The sequence below is a fragment of the Giraffa tippelskirchi genome, chromosome 7 (genome assembly GCF_054371585.1).
Source record: "Giraffa tippelskirchi isolate mGirTip1 chromosome 7, T2T-mGirTip1v1.2.pri, whole genome shotgun sequence".
In the NCBI taxonomy this organism is placed as follows: domain Eukaryota; kingdom Metazoa; phylum Chordata; class Mammalia; order Artiodactyla; family Giraffidae; genus Giraffa; species Giraffa tippelskirchi.
Genome location: NC_137281.1, coordinates 133,844,037 through 133,859,702, shown reverse-complemented (window position 1 = coordinate 133,859,702; position 15,666 = coordinate 133,844,037). Strand labels below are relative to the sequence as shown.

At 42.7% G+C, this 15,666-nt stretch overlaps 1 non-coding gene across 1 annotated transcript; it reads left to right on the top strand.

The window, feature by feature from the left end:
• The first annotated feature begins 15,562 nt into the window (after positions 1–15,562).
• On the top strand, positions 15,563–15,666 carry LOC145515913 (U6 spliceosomal RNA). Its single transcript, XR_014061120.1, has one exon. It is a non-coding gene; the product is annotated as a U6 spliceosomal RNA (small nuclear RNA).

The window sequence follows — 15,666 nt, the reverse complement described above, 5'->3', positions numbered from 1 at the left end:
AATGAAGTTGCTATGTATATTCATGTACATATCTTTGTGTGGACACATGTTTTTATATTTCTTATGTTCTTGTCTAAGAAGTGATCATAGGAAAAGTGCACGTTAAATTTTATTAAAAACTGGCCAGGGGCTTCTCTGGTGGCTCAATGGTAAAGAATCCACCCACCAATGCAGGAAACTTGAGTTCAATCCCTGATCAGAAAGATCCCACATGCCTTAAAGCAACTAAGCTCACGCGCCACAACTATTGAGCCTCTGCTCTAGAGCCAGGAAACTGCAGCTATTGAGCCCACCTGCCACAACTACTGAAGCTCATTGCCCCTGAGCCTGTGCTCTGCAACAAAAGAAGCCACTGCAATAACAAGTCTGCACAATGCAATGAAGAGAAGCCCCTGCTAGCTGCAACTAGAGAAAAGCCCACACAGCAACAAAGACCCAGCACAGCCAAGAATAAATAAATTTTAAAAACTATTTTTTTAAAAAAACTGGCCAATTGTTTTCCAAAGGACTGTTCTATTTCACACTTCCCATTGGTAGTGAAGACAGTTTTTCAGTTGCTCCATGTCCTCAACAACACATGGTATTGTAAGTATTTTTAATTCCAGTCATTCTAGTGAACATGTAGTGATACCTTATTGATTTTAATATACATTACCCTAATGATGAGTGATGTTGAGCATTTTTCATGTCTTTATTTACCATTTGTTTATCATCTTTGGTGAACTGCCTGTTTAAACCTTTTGCCCATTTGTTTCTCATTTATTAGAGTCATAAGAGTTCTTTAAATATTCTCTCTACAAGTCTTTTACAATACATTTTAACAAATATTTTCTCCCAGTCTGTGACCTGTCTTATCATTTTCTTGACGGTGTCTCTTAAAGAGCAATAGTTTATGATTTTGAAGGCATACGGTTTATCAATTTTTATCTTTCAAGATTTTGCCTTTGTATCTTATCTAAGAAATATTTGCCTCACCCAGTTCAATTTCTTTGTCTATTTTTTCTAGAATTTTATAGGTTAGCCCTAACACTTAGGCCTGTTATCTACTTAAAATAAATTTTGTATATGACATGAGATAAGGGGCAAGGTTCAATTTATTTCCTTATGGACATTCAGTTGTTTTCCTTTCTCCATTGAATTACACCTTTTTTGAAAAATGATTGACCATATACGTATGGTCTATCTCTAGATCCCCTATTTTGCTCTTTGATTCTGTCTGTCTTTAGGCCAATACCATACTGAATTATGTAGCTTTATGTAGCTTTAAATCTTGAAATCAGGTAGTATAATTTCTCCACATTTGTTCTTTTCCAAAATAGTTTTGACAATTCTAGGTTTTTCACATTTTGATAAAAATTTTTAAATAACTGTCAATTTCTTTAAAAAAAATCTGCTGGAATTTTGATTGGGATTGTGTTGATTCTGTATATTAATTAGGGAAGAACTGGAATCAAGATTGCCGGGAGACATATCAGTAACCTCAGATACGCAGATGACACCACCCTTATGGCAGAAAGTGAAGAACTAAAGAGCCTCTTGATGAAAGTGAAAGAGGAGAGTGCAAAAGTTGGCTTAAAGGTCAACATTCAGAAAACTAAGATCATGGCATCCGGTCCCATCACTTCATGGGAAATAGATGGGGAAACAGTGGCTGACTTTATTTTTGGGGGGCTCGAAAATCACTGCAGATGATGACTACAGCCGTGAAATTAAAAGACGCTTACTCCTTGGAAGAAAAGTTATGACCAACCTAGACAGCATATTAAAAAGCAGAGACATTACTTTGCCAACAAAGGTCCGTCTAGTCAAGGCTGTGGTTTTTCCAGTAGTCATGTTTGGATATGAGATTTGGACTATAAAGAAAGCTGAGTGCCGAAGAATTGATGATTTTGAACTGTGGTGTTGGAGAAGACTCTTGAGAGTCCCTTGGACTGCAAGGAGATCCAACCAGTCCATCCAAAGAAGATCAATCCTGGGTGTTCATTGGAAGAACTGATGCTGAAGCTGAAACTCCAATACTTTGACCACCTGATGTGAAGAGCTGACTTATTTGAAAAGACCCTGATGCTGGGAAAGATTGAGGGCAGGAGGAAAGGGGGACGACAGAGGATGAGATGGTTGGATGGCATCAATAACTCAATGGACATGAGTTTGGGTAGATTCCGGGAGTTGGTGATGGACAGGGAGGCCTGGTGTGCTGCAGCTCATAGGGCTGCAAAGAGTTGGACACGACTGAGTGACTGAACTGAAGTTTCAACACTATTGTGTTTTCTGACCAAATATGGTATCTCTCTCCACTAATTTAAACCTTCTTTAATTTCTCTCAACAGTTTTATGTTTCCATGTGTAAGTGTTGTGCATATTTTGTTAAATTTATCCCAAAGTATTTCATGTTGTTAGATGCCATTGTAAAAGCCGTATTTAATTATCAACTTCTAATTATCTGTGACTAATAAATACACGAAGTGTATATTGTCACTCTGTTTTTTAAACTTAGATGCAGAGTACATCATGTGAAATGCCAGGCTGGATGAATGACAAGCTGGAATCATGCATTCCATGATGTATTATATATTGATGGACTTTATTTGCTCATATTCTACTAAATATTTGGGGGGGCTACATTATGAAGAAAGTTGGTCACTATTTTCTTTTCTTCTAATGTCTTTGGTTTTGGTATCAGGGTAGACGTAGCTTCATAAAGCAAGTTAGGAAGTATCTCCAACTGAATTAGTAATAATTATCCCTTAACCTTTTATATCAAGTGCATCAAAGAAGCCATTGATGCCTGGAGCTTTCTTTGTGATAAAGATTTTAAGTACAAATTCAATTTCTTTAATATAGGACTATTCACGTTAGTGAAAGTCAGTCGTGTCCAACTCTTTGCGACCCCATGGACTATATAGTCCATGTAATTCTCCAGGCTGGAATACTGGAGTGGGTAGTCTTTCCCTTCTCCAGGGAATCTTCCCAACCCAGGGATTGAACCCAGGTCTCCTGCACTGCAGGCGGAATCTTTACCAGCTGAGCCACAAGGGCAGCCCAAGAGTACTAGAGTGTGTAGCTTATCCCTTCTCCAGAGGATCTTCCTGACCCAGGAATTGAACCAGGATCTCCAGCATTACAGGTGGATTCTTTACCAACTGAGCTATCAGGAAAGTCCATATTCACGCTATTTATACTTTTAAAGAGTTCTGGTGGTTTCTATCTTTTAAAGAATTTGTCTTATTATCTAAAGTTGTTGAATTTTTTGGCACAAAATTATTTACAATATTCCTCTACGGTTTCTTGTTGCTAATTGGGGAATAAGTGGCACAGAGGAAAATTTGTGCTTTTTAGGTATGTTGTGGTTGTCAAGTCACCAAGTTGTGTCTGACTCCTTGCAACCCCATGGACTGCAGCATGCCAGGCCTCTCTGTCCCTCAGCATTTCCTGGAGTCTGCCCAAGTTCATGTCCATTGAATTGGTAATGCTATCCAACTATCTCATCCTCTACTGTCCTCTTCTCCTTTTTAGGTATATTGTTCTACGAATTTTAACAAACTTATGCAGTGATATAACCTCTACTACAGTCAAAATATAGAACATCTGCATCATCCCCAAAAGTTCCTTCATGCTTCCTTAGAGTTCATTCCATTCCTCCAGGTCCCTTATAACCAGTGACCTAATATCCATCCCTGTTAATTTGCTTTCTGAGGTTACTTAGCAGTAGCAGTATACTGTCATATAAATGAAATCATATAATACATAATCTTTTGAATCTGTCTTCTTTCAACTTACCATGTGCTCTGTGTATATCAGTAATCCATTATTTTTCACTGCTGAGTAGTATTCCATTGTATGGGTGTACCACACTTGGTTATGTGCTCATCAAAGGAGATTTGGCTTGATTCCAGCTTTGGCAATTGTGAATAAAGGTACCAGAAACATTTTACTACATATTTTTGTGAAAATATATGCTTTCATTTATCTTGGATAAATATTCGGTTTTTCCTCATGTTTTCTGAAGCTTTCCTATTAGGTGCAAACACATTTAGGATTATTATCTCTTTGATGAATTTATTCCTGATTCATTAAGAAATGCCTTTCTTTGTCTCTGGTATTATTTCTTCTGCTGTGGACCAATATACTGAGTTCACAAAATAGTTTGTTTAAAAAAAAAGTTCCAGAGAGTTCTAGATGGTCTTTCACTCTGAAGAGTGAATTGAGATCAAGGTTATCCTGGTTATCTCAGACTGGGGTTACCAAGCAATGCTTGAATCACCTTCAAATCAGAGTCTAGCCAAGGAGAAATCCAGTTGAAAGAGTTACTAAATTGCCTTCAAATATTTTTAGATATCACAGTCTCAAACCAACTAAAACCAACAGGAAGTTACAATTCACTGAAAACTCCTATGTCAAGAGCCACAAGCCAGAATAAGTCAAAACGAGATGATGAAATGTCAGGACTAATTTGTGAGGTTTGGTTCATGATCTTTTTGACTGCCTCCTATCTTTCTCTGTCTTATGTTTTCCTCAGTTTCTTCAAAAGCTTTTTTCAATTCAAGTAAATCATGCCTGGCTGTGCCCACAATTTCCACAAACATTGAGGACAGAAAGCTGTCCTAATGTTCTTCTATCATTCCTCCCTCCTTCCTTTATTTTTCTCTTCTCATGCATCCCTTTTCTTTCCTCCAAGTCACTGAACATTTATTTATCAAGTGCCTGCTATACATAAAATACAGTGGTGCAGTGGTGGTGGTTTAGTCGCCAAGTCATGTCCAACTCTTGCAACCCCATGGACTGTAGCCCACGAGGCTTCTCTGTCCATGGGATTCTCCAGGCAAGAATACTGGAGTGGGTTGCCATTTCCTTCTCCAGAGGATCTTCCTGACCCAGGAATCAAACCGGGGTCTCCTACACTGCAGGCAGATTCTTTACCAACTGAGCTATGGGGAAAGCCCCAAAAACCGAGTGGAGGATGCAGGCATTGATCCCACTACCTCTCACATGCTAAGCGCGCATTCTACCATTTAAGCTAATTCTCCAGCTAGCACAGTGGTGCAGATGATCTCAAAAATTTTGATCACGAATAGGAAACACACTTATATCAAAACCCAGTTTGCTCTCTCCATCTCCCCTTTTCTTTTCCTGTCTTTCCTCTGGTTTGAGGATGGAACTGTATCTGCTAACAGAATAGTGGACACTAAAGCCAAGATCTGCAGTAATTTCCAATCCTATTGGTGTGGAGTAGAACCCACATACCCTCTTGAAAAGCTGCCTAGATGATTTTAACATGGAGTCATTGTTGAGAAGCATTCAACAAGTATGCAAGGTCCTTGTATCTCCTTTCCTGGGAAACTGAGGTTAAAATATTGAAGGAATTGGCCCCAAGTCATTCAGCGATCCAAGACTGGAGCCCCAATATACAGCATGAACCCACAACACGCCCCTACATGCCTAAAGAGGCTGAATACACAGGCAGCTCAGTGCCCTCTACCTGGCACGGCCTAAGAATGCCTGTCTTCTCTTTTGCTATAGTTTTTAGGCATTTTATCTCTGCTCTTACTGGTTCTTAATAACTTTGATACTATCAAGAACCTAAAGTGTGCTCACTAATAGCTGGGAAGCATCTTAATAAAGACCCAGACTTTTTCAACTAATTGACATTAATCATTACCTCTGGTGAAACTGGCTGAGACAAAACCCAGAGCAGGGTTTGTTCTTTTTGTAATTGGTTGAGACTCCATGAGGAAGTGCAGGCCATGTGACGTCCAGGCCTGTTCCCCATGGGGTAGAACCAGACCAAGAGCAGACAGGAGATGAGAATACACACATCTCCCTCTGCTGATCTGATGACAGGGCCAGCCTGCTGACAGCTGACGTGTCTGGTTCAGACGTTGGAGCTCAAGCTGGGGTTTAGATTCCCTTGAACACCCGCACATAAGGAAAGGAAAACACCAACGTGATTTTGACACTTCCTCCCAAGTTCCTTCTCCATTATTATTGTTAGAAATTCCAGAAAGAAACACACTGAATTAAGCATTACATACATTCTTCTCTGGAAGAGAATTGGGTATGTGGGTTTGGGGTTTATGATTAAAGCTCTTGTGTACCAAGTTACTTGATAACCCAGGAAAAGCCACAAAAGCACCATGCCTCGCTTCTCTAGCTATAAAATGTGGTCAACATGTTGACTTCAAAGGCCAGGCTACTCACGCTAGCCTTGCTTGAGTTGTCCTGATTGGATGTTGGGTTGTTCAACAAAGGGGTGGGCCTTCCTCGGTAGAAGCAGGCAGGGTCCCAGTGGGGGCAGGGGGTGGGGTGCGGTGATGGAAGGGATTTATGAAAGGACAATTGGCAGGGGGGTGGGTCATCCTACAAGGGATGATGAAGCACCCAGGGGCTAAGGGCCTTCCCACCCTCAGGCCTGAAAGGACGAGGAGAGCAAGCAGTGCCCAGAGTCTGGTGAAGCCCATCACCATAGGAGCCGAGGTCTTCAGTGGAGGCGTGCAGCTCCACCAACCCACAGCCTGGCAGGAAGGGATGGGGGAGTAAACACCCCAATCTCACTCTCCCCCACCCCGTGATCTCCCACGTGCCTCCTTTTGGCTGACCCCAGCAGAAAATGAGGGCAAAACAGTCCAGCTGATGCAATCTGCATGGGCCAGCCTCCCAGGACACAGAGAAGGGTGGAGAGGGGGAGAGGGGGTCCAAGGCGCAAACAGAGAACGTTCAGTAGAGCTGGACAAACAGCCTCCAAGACGCCCAGAAAGGAACAAACCCTCAAATATGCATCTACGATGTACATGCCTCCTTCAATGTTATACCTGATACATGACTGTTAAGCAGGACTATGTACACAAAAGCACGTGACCAACCATAAAGACCTACACATATTCCTATTTATCATCATCATCATCATTATTATTCAGAGAAGGCTTAGAAACCCCTTTGCCATTGGATGTCAGAAGCTGAGCTAACAAAACAATCTAGTAAGACACAGGGGTTGTTATCAGGCTGCTGCATCTGGCCCCGTCTGTAACACCAAGTGACCCTGCTGAAAATTCCAACAGCATAAGCTACAGTCACTCAGCCCCCCCGCTGTTGATTTTCCTCTCTCCTCAACTCCCGCAGGGCGGAATGTCAGCTGAGTGGCAGGGAGCCTGCTCACCAAGGGGCTGGATCACTGCTTTGGAGACCCATCCCTCTACTGGAATTTATGAAAAACCACCCATCAAACACAGGGTGGGGGTGCTGGCTCTTTAAATGATGCTTTTCTTTAAGGGAAAAAAAAAAAAAATCTGTGCCAATAAAAGAGGAGAAAGAATCTACTTATTCAAAGATGGAAGAAAAATGTTTTTAATTTGTAACTTTGCTAATTTCATTCCCCTGCTCAAAACTCTTTGATGGCTATCATAGCTAAAGGAATAAATTTCAAATGCTTTATTTAGCCCGCTGCCCTCAGCTTTTTCTACCCACAGTCTCATTACTCTCCTTTGATTATGCTTCTTCCATCAAAGTGATCGACTCAGAGGACATTTTTGGGGGCAATTCCAAGTGTGCTCCTACACAGTTTTTCCATGCTTTACACCAACGGTTCTCAACCCAGGACAATTTGCCTCTTAGGGGACATCTGCCAATATCTGGAGACGTTTTGGGCTCTCACTACTGGGGAGGGGAAGGTTCTACTTGTATCGAGTGGGTAGAGTCTAAAGATATTGCTAAACATCCTCCGATGCATAGGACACTTTCCACAGCAGAGTGGTATAGCCCCAGATATCAGTAGTGTCAAGGTTGGGAGACTCTGTTTAGATCATGGCTGATGTTCTCCCAACCCCCATATCAAAATCCTACCTGTTCCCTCCAACCATTCTGAGCTCCAGGGCCATATAAAACAGGCCTTGGCCCCAGATGAAGCCCGTGGGCCATAGCTCCTGGACTGTGGGATCAGGGAGCTGCAGAAGCAGTCTTTTCCTCCTGTTCTTTCACAAGACACTTGCATCTTCCATTTCCTTTGCTCTGTGTGTGTGCTGTGCTAAGGCACCTCAGCAGCCTCCAACTCTTCGTGACCCCATGGACTGTAACCCACCAGGCTCCTCTGTCCATTGGATTCTCCAGGCAAGCATGCTGGACTGAGTTGCCAGGCCCTCCTCCAGGGGATCTTCTTGGCCCAGGGAATGAACCCAGGTCTCTTATGTCTCCTGCATTGGCAGGAAGGTTCTTTACCGTTAGTGCCACCTGGGAAGCCCATTTCCTTTGCTCTACCTGGAACTAATGATAGAACCTAACTCAGAGTGAGTGGGAGGACTGATGGAAAAGCAGACAAACAGGGCACTCCGGGACTTTGCTGTGAACATAGCTGTGCTGGTACTTCTAAATAGTGATTATTGTAATTTTTAAAAATTAACTATTTATTGAGTTCTAGAGATGAGACAAATGTGAAAAGCGTTCTTATTCTTCTTGTTGTTACAATTGTGTTTTTAAAACCCAAGTACTTGTGAAGTGAATTATAAAATCTATAGAACTATGGTCTACTGCTTCCAAAAACCTGATTGTTTTTCCAGGGAGTTACACACACGCATGAATGTGTATATGTTGGCAGCTCAGAATTAACAGAGTATTTTTTTAAGTTCTGAATTCCTCTCAAATGGGAACGAAGTGTTCTTCTGACCCTTCCTACACTCCATATTACTGTCGACATCTGCAACTAATTGATGATCTATAAGTCAAAACTGTGACCAATGCAAAAAACCTTTAGCCAAGCCTGCCTGGGTTTGGCTGACCTTCCTAATGTATTTCAGATTAAGACTAAAACCAGCCACCTTTTAACTGTTCAACTGAGGACTGAACAGTAGCAGTGAATATTTATCAAACATCAAATAATCACATGATCAGATAACATGCTTACAGTGAAAATCTGATTTAGAGCATTTAAAAAATTTCATTTGAATTTTTAAAACAAAGATCTTTTTTGAAAGATACAGAGGAATATATTGTCAGCATGCAATTTGATTGATTAAAGTCACCCTTTAAGCTGAAAAAATCAAATTATGATCATCTGAATGTCTTTGTTATAAAGGAATGACATTTTAAGAAGCAATGGAAAGGAGTAACATAGTATTTTTGATAAGAATTTGAGTCCTGAAATAAACAGACCTGAGTTTGTGTCCCAGTTTTGGCATTTTCTAGCTGGGTGATGCTGGACAGGTTACTCAACCTCCCTGAGCCTCTGTCCTCATCTGTGAAATGGGGACAATGAAAGCTCCCTTTGGGGAATACTTTTGAGGATTAAACATGATATATTTAAAGGGAAGTATATATTTAAATGGCAAACTATGAGTTTCAAACATTAGGAACAAAAAGACTATAAAATATACAGTCTGACCAGTAATAATATATTTTTTAAATTAAATTATATAAAGGTAATGGATTTGATAACCTATTTGTGTATTTACTAACTGGCCTACTCTGTGCTCTTTAGGGGAATGGTTCAATAAGCTTCCCTTCTACTCACACTGGCACCAACTACATAGAGTTGCCCATGTGAGAACCAGCTTGTTGCAAGTTAACAACCACATTCCAACTGAAGACTCATACACACTTATTTGCTTTCTTGGCCCAGCATCTTAGTTCTGGAGCCAGTCATCCCAGCTGCCAGTCATGGTTACCTGTCACCAAATTTCAGTTCTATTCTCTCTGGAAAACGATGACTTATCTCTTTGAGATTCCCCCAAGGCAGAGCCAGCCTTTTCCTTTATATGAACCTAACACTCTCCAAATTTAGTAAAAACTATGTACCTATGTTCACAAGGTGTAGTAAAGTCAAACAAGAAACAGAAACTTCTAAAGCACAGTTTTGTTCATTTTTGATCAATGTAATGCAAAAATGCATTTGAAATGATAATGTTTACGTATTTTTAAAGTATTCGATAGCTTGACGATGATGAAGAGACTTCAGAGCTTTTTCACTGCTGTCTCCTGCATGTCTCAGGCTCTGGGGCAGGCATCTGTCTAACTACAGACATTTCTTTCCACCTGAACTGCTGCTCCTTAACATTGAACTGCTAGCCTACAAAATATGGTGGCCTGACATCCTGACATCTCTGCACACGCGGGATCCCCAGAGGGAAGGCTGCAGGCACAGTGGTCATGTTCTCTTCAAAGTGACACACTTCGGGGCTAGAAGGCTGGTGTTGCATCAGCCTTCCTCCATCTGTAGGGTTCTGAACATATTCAGACTGCAGGTAAGTATACCAACCAACCAGGCCTCCATGCCCTTCTGGCAGTGGCACCACCTCCAACTGAATATCAGGCCCCCAAGGCACCCTGAACATGATCCTCCAAGGCCATACTTTGGAAAAAAGTTGTCTTCCCACATCTAAAGTCATTGATAGGCTGGGTCAGCCTCTCTTCCTGGGTCAGGGGAGGATGTGTCCCTTGGGCAATGGAGTGTCAGTGGTGACCAGCACCCTCGCCCCTCATCCAGCCTCAGCACACCCTGTGGCATGGGAGGGAAACATGGCTACTGACGAAGGTGCTTAGGCAAAGTTCTCATGATTTGTATGTATCATCTCATTTAATGCACAACAACATGACCCTTGGAATTAGGCTTTTTTCTCCCCATTTAACAGCTGAGGAAGTTGAGGTTCAAGAAGGTTAAACCATTTGTCCCCATTGGTCCTGCAAATCGTACCTGGCTGGGTCTACCCCAAGGGTGACCAGTACTTCAGACTCAGATGACTACAATAGGCCAGTGTGGGGTGGGTCTCAAAACTGTCCCTTGATAGATACCAGTGTCAGCGTCACTGTAACTGGGTCTTTGTTCTAATGTGGAATGCACATGAGCAGAACCACATAGCCATATTCCTCTGGCACCCTGCACGTTGTGTGTGTGTGTGTGTGCGCGTGCACACACACACATACAACCTGCAGGGTGCCAGAGGAATATGGCTATGTGGTTCTGCTCTGAGTTTCCTAACTCAGAGCACCGGCGTCCTCAGCTCGGCTTGAATTCCTTCTAAGCTGAGAGCTGGCCAGGCTTTAGAAACACAGGGCCGTCCATCACTCAAGTCTCAGGTTTGCTCCTTGGAGAGCCGGAGTTGACCACAACTGCCTTGGCACCGTTCCATTGTGAGGGAGTCACAGAACTGGCATTTAAGTCCGGAGCGGAAAAAACACCCCAAGCTTGTTCGTTTTTTCTGACAGGTGCTGGAGCCCATGAAAGGTCAGATTCCAGCTCACAGTCACATCCTGGCTTAGCCGGCTCCAGGCACACAAAGGCCTGTCTGTCTCACCCGAGTGCAGGGAGCAGGGATCCAGGCCAAGGGCTTAACATGGCTGCCTGATGGCCCGCGCCTGCTGATCCGGCCCTTCACGGGCATGGGCCTAAATGAAGCATCGGGAAGCCCAGCTGCCAAGGATGTGTGAAGCAGGCGAAATGAAGAAGAATGCAGGCTTTTTTCTGATTTGTAATTGCAAGAGATATTAACCCCCCGGCAGCCCATGAATCTATAGTCCACATCCAGCCTGCTGTGGCTCATTTGTAAAATCCCTGGGATGTTGCTATTTCAAGTTTAAAGCCTTGCGGAGCTGCAAAACTAAGCAACAGCGGTCCCTCCAAGCCCAGCAAGGATGTTGGGAAATGAAGGAGTTTGTTCGCTTCCTTGCTGATGCACCAGGGATCGCTTTGGAACTGCAGTGTTATTGGAACAGAGGGTGTGTGTTTAAATGCACGTAGCCTCATGCTTTCAACCAGGAGCGTTTGTTTTTGCAGCCTTTATGAAAACATCTCCCGATTCACAATGGCTCCAAGGACCCACATCCTGTATTTTAAGTTCCATGTCAGCAGTGGTAGGCTGAGGGTCTTTAATATGTCTAACTTCTTCAAAAGATGGTCCCTTTACCGCTCTCCCAATCTCTCTAGTCGTGTATTCCTTCCCCTCTCCCTCCTCCACCTTCCTCATAACTTTACACCAAACTGGTGCTGACAGGAAGCCAGAAGTTAGAGTGGCTACTGCACACCACCCTGTAAAGAAACCTGGAAGATGTTGCTCTTATAAGAAGTTTGCTTGAAAGCTTCTGTCAAACAGCAAGCTTGGAGTACCAATACAATTCTTTTGATCAAGAAAAAAAAGAGAATAGACCTGCATATGGAATAAAAAACAGTTGCCCTCCTTGGGATAATTTTTCCCTCCTGGTTTTGACAATCTCATCCTAACAAGAAACCTTCTCAGTAAAACAAGCTGAAGTCTAGAAATGGGGGCCCTGGACTCTTGTCCTAGCTGTGTCACAGAGTTATTCTGGGTAAAAATGTGTTCATACTCATTCCATGCAGGAGCCCCAGCTTTCTAAGGAGTGAACAGCAAGACAGTGACTCCAAACCTCTTCCTTGTCAACCCCTCCTCCCCATGTGTCCTAAATATGTCCCTAGTCCCTTAAAAGCCCTTTCCCTGACGTACTCAGTTGGTAAGATTCCATCCATACACTCAACCAGTGGTTTGACTAAAAGAACACTTGCTAGTAGCCTCTGTGAAAAGCCGAGGTGTCCTTGAGGCTGGTCCCACAGCCACTATGTAACCGAATATCCTCATTTCTCACCGGAGAACAGAAACACTTACAACCTTAATAAGCATATTGGTGGTCACACCTACCATATGCACCCACTGTGCTAAGCTCTTTTCTGACAAGGTCGTATGATTTCCCTGCCATTCTATAAAGCAGGTATGACTCACCCCCTTTTGCAGAAAAAGAGTCTGTGGTTCAGAGAGGTACCCTGATATGGTAGCATACAAACTCACATAAAGCTGGCATGAAAGATTGTGCTCTTAGCTACCAGGCTTCAATGTCTCTCATCCCGAATATAGCTATTAGGAATAAATAACCCCTAATAATCTTTTTAGAAAACAGTAGAAAATTTTTACTTTGGTCAAAATAATTATCAATTATTGGGCTTTTTATAGACACTGGGCACAGTGAGGAGCTTTGTGTAAATCTTTTATAACATTCCTGCAAGATAGCTAATGTGTCCCCATTTGATATGTCGATAGCTTGACAGACATGCCAGACAAGGCAAAACCCAGAGCTTGATCCCAGAGTAAGAGGACCTGGGCAGCATAGCTGGACTATATACAGTATGAATCCGGCAGCATTCAAACAACTTACTGCTGCATCGCTGTTATTTATTATTATCAGAAATAATAACTGGGGTTCATGGAGATGAATGCCACATGTTTTAGGGTTCCCTTCCTGGTGGGTTTGCGTTCCTGCTTTGGGGATGTCAGCATTCCAAAAACATGATTCCTGTGATTTCCCAGACTGCCTGGGGCTCCACACAGATGTGTGTGCATGTGTGGGTGCCTGTGTGTTTGCACACACCCGCCATGTGTGTCTGTCACACTGCAGGGAGCTTTTCCTCATTTAAACAGCCAATTAAAACCCACTTTGGCACTTAACGCATGTCACTGCTGCTCGGCACCCAGCTGCCTTCCCAGCAGGCCTTTAATTTGATAAAGAGCTTCTAATAACAACTAGCAGAGGCCCAGTAAGTTCATTAAACCTTGTCCTTTATTTTGCTTCCAAGGTGTGCCCTCCTGTAAAATGCCCAGGGTCTGTGTTTTTGCAAATGACTTTAGACAATGTTCCATGCTCCAATGAGAAAAGTATGTCTGTCATGTCCTGGCAAGTTACACTTAAAGTCTCAATTTCAGCATCATGTCAGGCTTTCACAGAGGCCAGAAGCAGATGGAAAAAACCTCTATACCCAATTGTATGGGAGCCAGAGTTAGCAATGGAAGATGCATTTCCTCTGAGAGTATAATGCTGAAAGACGACCTGGCTGTCATATCGAACTCCATTTATCCCATTTCTTTAAAGTAATCTGAGAGCCCAGATGGGTTGTATAAACAGAAGAGGAGGTTCCTGGGAGTTCACTAGCTTAATGAAGCCCGTATGTTTGACTCATGTAATAAGTATTTAATCATGCTGATGAAATTCATTTAAACCTCAGCCACACAAGCTGGTGTCGAAGCCCTAGTAATGTCCTACATCACTTGTGCTAGCCGTGCTGGAGCAAGATATGCGAGACAGAAAGTTGGTAACATTTCACATGGTAAATGGGCTTTGGAGGGTAGTGCAGGGAAGAGAGAATGAGCTGTGAGATGCTGACTTGGAGCTCCAATGCCTCTGAGTCCTTGAAGTTCTGCTCCGCAGTCACCCCTGGTGAGGTGCTACAGGCTGCGTAGTAACTCATGTGTCTTCTCTTCTGAGTTTCTGAGTGGTCAGTGCAGAGAAGATACATCAGTTAGGAAGCTTTCTACTGCTAGTAACAGAAATCGCAGCCCACAGAGATTCAACAACCTGGAATTTTTTGGAATGCACAGAACTAGAAGTCCTGAAACACAGTGCTTTCAGCAGCTTGATCACATCACCAAGGACCTGAGTCCCTTCCCTGTCTCTGTTCTAAAATCCATGATGTATGAGTTGTCCTCAGGCCAGCTGCCTTCATAACCACAAGATGCCTGTCAGTACTAACTGCAATGGAGTATGAATTACTGCAGTGAAATAAGAGAAGAAACCCCTTCCTTTATTGATAAAGAAAACTTTTCTTAAAGCACTCAATCCTGTCCCAGAATATTTTTTGGTCACAAGCCAATTACTACAGAGAGATGGGATCTCCATGATTGACTTTGACCCGTGGTCCCTGGGTGGCCATAAGGCAGCTCATATCAGCTCACAAGAGCTGACAGCACACGTCTCTCTCCACACCCTCCATTTGGTGATCTTCTGTTGGTAGCCTGAGACTATCCGTGGTGGGCATATTTATACCACAGGAATTGGCAAACATGACATACTGCGTTTTTCTTTTCCCTAAAGAGCCATCTTGAAGATAAACTTCTAGCAAAAGGGATAAACATTATTGCAAAAGGGTCCCCTTGCTTAAGGCTGAATGTCAGAACAAAACTGGGGTTCTTTTGGCTAGGGAGAAAAATAGGGAGGTGGACTCAGAACAAAAATCAATATGATCTGAGGAGGGCTCTGATGCTTGCTCATTCTCTTTGGAAAACACAGCACTGGGGGTCTGAGTAAGACTAAAAAAAACTCATAAATAGGAGAACCCAAGTGACTTTAAAAATATCCCAAAAAAACCTGCTTGGGTAGGAAACACTTGTTTTTGTCAATTGACCTCATTTTCCTGCCAAAATTGAAAACTTCTCTACCAAAGCTCTTGGTTTCCTTTTAGCTAAAATGGCTCCCTACACTTAATATATTTCACAATCACCTGGGAGAATCTGCTAAAACTGCAGGTACCCAGGTGGTTTCCCTCGTAATCTGGTTCAGTGGGTCTGGTGTGGGGACCAGGAAGCTGCACCTTTAACAGCATTCTCCTCTTTGGTGACTCCAACACAAGTTGTCCGAAATGCATTTCCATGAAAAAAAGAAAAACACCTCTTGATAATCTAACTCAGAGTTTGGTAAACTACAGCCCTTGAGCCTAGAAATGTTTTTGTAGTCTTAAATGTTTTTTAAAAGTCAAAAGAATACTGTATTGTGAATACTGTTCTGTGATGTTAAAATCATGTGAGTGCTCGCTTTGGCAACACCTAGACTAAAATTGGAACGATACAGAGATTAGCATGGCCCCTGTACAAGGATGACATGCCAATTCATGAAACGGTCCATATTTTT